Genomic DNA, 5,047 nt, shown 5'->3' on the forward strand with positions numbered 1-5,047 from the left:
ACATGCTAGCCATGGAGAGAAGGGCGAGGTGTGGCAGGGGGTGCAATAGATGGGTGGTCTCTATGTTTTCCTGGTCTGTACAATGCTGTTTACTGCTTTGAAAAATGTTATAAATTATGTGTTTGCTGTCTGGATTGCCCCTGTGTCACCTGTGCCATTGTTTCATCTGTTACTAAATTACTCGTCAATAATTCTGTGTTTTGTCTGTCCAGTTCTCCCCTGCCCCAGAGAAGTGGAGTCTAGTTTTCCAAGGCAGACCATTTTGCTGTTGAGTCTCTGAGACAGAAAATGGTAATGCAAAGTAACATTATTATTACGGCGCCCTTCCACTCACCACGAACCACTGGCTCTGTTGAACTTTTAACTGAAACCACAGCCCAGTACGGAGCCATCTCTCAAACATGGGTATCATTACTGTCCAGAGGTTTCTAACCACAGACTTACTATCTTTGGAATAAAAGCCGGAGGGCAGCCTCGCTCACATCTAATGCAGGAAGGGCAAGTTAAATTCAGTCCTGACATCCTTCAGGCCCCTGGCCCTGCAGGCAGCACGACCTTCAAGCCTTACTCTGGTAATAGCTTCCTGGCGCAGCTGTCTACCATTTGTTTAGATTATTGCAAAGCAACAGACAGTGGCCCTCCGCTTCTATTCCTAGATCACCCGGTAACGGGCTCTCACTCTCTGCTGAGAGCGCGGGTCATGAGACGGCAGATGTGGGGGAAGAAGCACCAGGGAGGCGCCATATTCAAACTTAACTTAAAGCCCCATGTCCAGTGGCCACGGCGTAGGTGGGGCGGGACGCTGCCCGTCTTCCCCCCTGTTGCTTAGAGCAAGAAAGGACTCTTCGGTGAGTGAGCCTCCCTCATGGTAGCCACAGACTTTCAATAAAAGATGTTTATTTGACCTTGGCATTGATCCTGGGCTAATCTAATCTAAAGAATCACTTTCATCATTGTCACCAACACTTTTTACCGAAACCCTTACCATGTGCCGAACACTTTGCTGAGCGTTGCACATTCTGGATCTCTCTTTGCTCACAGCACCACAGCGAGTCAGTCCTGCTAGTTGCCCAGTTTTACCGATGGGAAGCCGAGGCCTGGGAGGCTGATGATGTCCTCAAGGCTGGGTCGCTGGTGTCCCGGGAACCCTCACAGGCCTCTCCTCCGGAAAGCACTCATTATGTTTGTGGGGTCGGGGGCACAAAAAAGCACAGGGACCTGCATCCTCACCTGGCTTCGAATGTGCTCGGGCAAGAAGTCCTTTCAGAGATAAGTACAAATACACTAAATGCCCAACATGTGGACATGATAGATAGGAACGTGATAAGGAGGAGGTCGTGGGGAAAATGGAATTCCCTCGGGGACGTGAGCAGTGGGCACGACCACATAGATGGGAAAGCGTCTCACACAAGTAAGGGGGTGTGACAAACCCTCAGGATGAGCAAGTAAGTCCAAGGCCTGCTGCGTTGCCGAAGGGTGGGCTGGGGTTGATGCTGAGTTTTCCAGGGGTGAAGTAATTTGTATTTATCTGTTTGCTCAGCATGTATTTGCTGAGCGCCTACTGGGTGGAGGTGTTTTGTAGGGAAAGAATGAGAGTTGAAAATGTAGGGGTAGCCTTGGCCTGGGTCATCCTCATCCGCATGTGCAGTGCTCCCATCCGCCCTGTTGCCTCTCCTGTGTCTCTGGTCCAGCACCTTGGGCCACCCCCTCACCGAGCCACACCCTCCGCTGCTGCAGACTGTGCCTGCCCCACAGTGACCCTGGTGTGGCCCTGGCCCTTTGGGCTTCCCAGCATGGGTGGGGGCTGCGTGGAGGCCCACGGGGACAAAGCTTTGGTTGAATTTCTCAGTGATGACTTTAAGGGGAAAAAGAGGGTGCAGACGCATAAGTCTCTCCCAAGACTTCTGGAGGTTGGGAGCTGGAAGTGCATGGGACAGAAGCCAAATTAGTGCAGAGAAAACGTCACCGTTACTTTCAACATTTGCAGCAGTAACGTGTGGGAGGAAGAGCCCTCCCATGGCCAGAGATTGAGAGCAGGAGCCGGAGGGGACATCCACTCCCGTTTCGTGGGGGAAGTTAGAGGATGGTGGCCAGAAGGCCCTGGGCTGGACTCTCACCCTCCAGAAGGTGAAGCTGGACAAGAGCAGGACGAGAGGGACCGCTCCTCCATCAGGGAGTGAGCTTTCCCTCCACCCACGAGCTGGGTGGGAGGACAATTACACACTCGGCACAGATTCCCAGGACTGGTCTTGTGTGACCACCTTGCGGTCGGAGGGTGGACAACACCTTTGCGGATGAGTTGGTGGGGCTCAGCACAGCCGGGAGCACCCGAGTGCCCACTTTCTGGACGACCTCAGAGGTCTTGTAAGAGCCAGAGGGCAGACAATATGCTAAACACCTTAATTTTTCAAAAATATAAATTATAATCTCTATTCAATGTAACAATTTCTATTTTGTTTTCTTAATATATTTTTATTGATTTCAGAGAGGACGGGAGAGGGAGAGAGAGAGAGAAACATCAATGATGACAGATAATCGTTGACCAGCTGCCTCCTGCATGCCCCCCACTGGGGATCGAGTCCACAACCAGACTCGAACCCCAGACCTTTTGGTCCACAGGCTGACGCTCTAAGCACTGAGCTGAACACCTTAATTTTATGGCAGGCTTGGCCAGTGAGCAAAACCTACTCTGAAGCCAGACATGTGGTTTTCATCCCAATATCAGAGAAAACAATTCAAATTTAAATTACTTCTGTGGCCTCTTACTACTAGAGGCCCAGTGCATGGATTCGTGCACTGGTGGGGTTTTAGTGACTCAAGGTCAGATGTCAGCCCTGCACCTTGCTCAACACTACTTTGGGGAGTTGTCTAGCTGGTCTGCCTCCTGCAAACATATAGGGAGTCAGCCTTTGGCCAGAAGCCCCGCCCCTCCTTACCTTCATAGGTGCACACGCTTGCTGGACTTTGCCGTCTCCAGTCCCTCGTCCTGTCCCATATGTCCGCAGGAAAGGGAACCACGCTGGCACATCCATCTTACTGACTTATTCCTAAATTTGAAAAAATATCAAAGCAGTATGGTATTGTTACAAAAATGGGCAGTCATCCATAATCCCACCTCTCTGGTAAACCCGGGGGGAATCTCTTACAGTTGTTACCACAGGAACAATGCTTCTGTGCGCCTGCCGTCAGAGAGTGTGCACGGCTTTGCACCTGCTTTATTTAGAGCTGGAGCTCATAAAAGTGTTGAGTAACTGGATGATTGACCGTTGACGCGCAGCCTTCACTAGAACAAGAGGCACTGCCGTGTTCCCATTGCTGCTGCTATAAATTGTTGTCAGTTTTCTCTGTTCAATAGGGATGGGGCAGTGAAGACCATCGGGCACACCACTTTTCTATCCTCACCCAAGGATATGTTTTATTTTTTTAATTGATTTTGGAGAGTGAAGAAGGGGGGTGGGGGAGAGAGAGAGACAGAGAGAGAGACATCGATGTGAGAGAAACATTGATTGGTTGCCTCTCCTATGTGCCCTGACCAGTGATAGAACCTGCAACCTAGGGATGTGCCCTGACTGGAATCGAACCCAGACAGTGCTTCAACCAACTGAGCCACCTGGCCAGGGCTCAGACACACTACCTTCAAGGTGCAGCTGTAGAGGCTCAATACAGACAAGAGGAAATACCTTGCATGAGTGGAGTCTGAATGGGGAGCCTTGAGGAGGACTGGAATGTCGATGGCCGGAGTGAGGTCAGATCACGTCACACCATTCATCCCTAAGAGAAATTATTTTAAGTGCAAGGCAGTCCCTCCCATTTGTGACCGTGGGTGTGACCCTATTTGTTTTGTTTTGTTTTTATTTGCCCAAATCCTGTTCTTCTGTCTGGCAGCTATTCAAGGAGCAGGAACTTTCTTTAAGAGAAATCGGGGGACTTGGACCAAGTCCGTGGGCCCTGAATTCTCTCTTCCAGCAGGGATGGTATCTGGGTTGCTATTCCTGTTCACTCTGTGATTGAAGTATTGCTATTTTTAGAACTGCTATGGGCTTTTGGAAACTCAGTAAGTGCTGGTTAACTAAAGTAACACACACAGGATTGTAATTCACAATTCTTTTATATATATATTGTTGATTTCAGAGAAGAAGGGAGAGGAAGAGATAGAAACATCAATGATGAGAGAGAATCATCGATTGGCTGCCTCCTGCATGCCCTACTGGGGATTGAGCCTGCAACCTGGACATGTGCCCTTGACTGGAATCGAACCTGGGACCCTTCAGTCATCAGGCCAATGCTCTATCCACTGAGCAAAACTGGCCAGGGCTCACAATTCTTTCAGTTCAGTTTTGTAAGTCTTTAACCCACAAAATTTACACAGAGTTCCACCTGTGTTAGTCAGCATTATCCTTTTCCCCCTTCCATCCATTCTTGAATCATTCCCAAGAACTGCCCTAAAAGAACACAAGTGTCTACTTTGACGAACAGACCACATGCACCTCCCATCATTTTTCCTCTCGGCTCCTGAATTTCTCTGACAGTCTAATAAATAGATCCAATAAGACAACATTATGGCATTCGTTTCCTGTAGACTCATTTATCCTGGGAAGCACCCTTCTGTCTTGTCTGTTCCCCTCGCACCATGATGAGAGCTATTATAAAAATTAAAGATAAATGCTTCAAAACGTCAGGAGCCAAATTAATTCCAGAATGTATCTCACTCATGCAGCCGAGTGAGGAGCTCCAGCCGGCTGAGAAGTTCTGGATGACAAAGCATCGATGTTAATGTGCTGGGCGCAGGGAGAAGGCGCTGCCTCGGAGGCCCAGGGTGTCAGCTCTCCCTGTAACAGGGGAGCAGGTGACAGTCACCCAGGAGGGGAGCTGGGTCCAGTGAGCAGATGAGGAGGCCAGGAAGCGGTGGAGGGACAGGGGACATCGTCCTCGAGCCCTTTTTATCTGCTCTGGCTTTCTTCAATGAAGCTCCTGCGGTGACCAGTCTCGGAACTGGACAAGCTCCCTGCCCTCTGCCCTCTGCCCTCTGCCCTCTGCCCTCTGCCCT

General features: G+C 50.0%; 1 pseudogene; it reads left to right on the forward strand.

The window, feature by feature from the left end:
- The first annotated feature begins 1,541 nt into the window (after window positions 1–1,541).
- LOC138998080 (complement component 1 Q subcomponent-binding protein, mitochondrial pseudogene) lies at window positions 1,542–2,394 on the forward strand (annotated as a pseudogene).
- Window positions 2,395–5,047: the final 2,653 nt, after the last annotated feature.

This window comes from Myotis yumanensis, unplaced genomic scaffold, assembly GCF_028538775.1.
Source record: "Myotis yumanensis isolate MYYU_CA2020_CCGP unplaced genomic scaffold, mMyoYum1.0.hap1 SCAF_19, whole genome shotgun sequence".
In the NCBI taxonomy this organism is placed as follows: Eukaryota; Metazoa; Chordata; class Mammalia; order Chiroptera; family Vespertilionidae; genus Myotis; species Myotis yumanensis.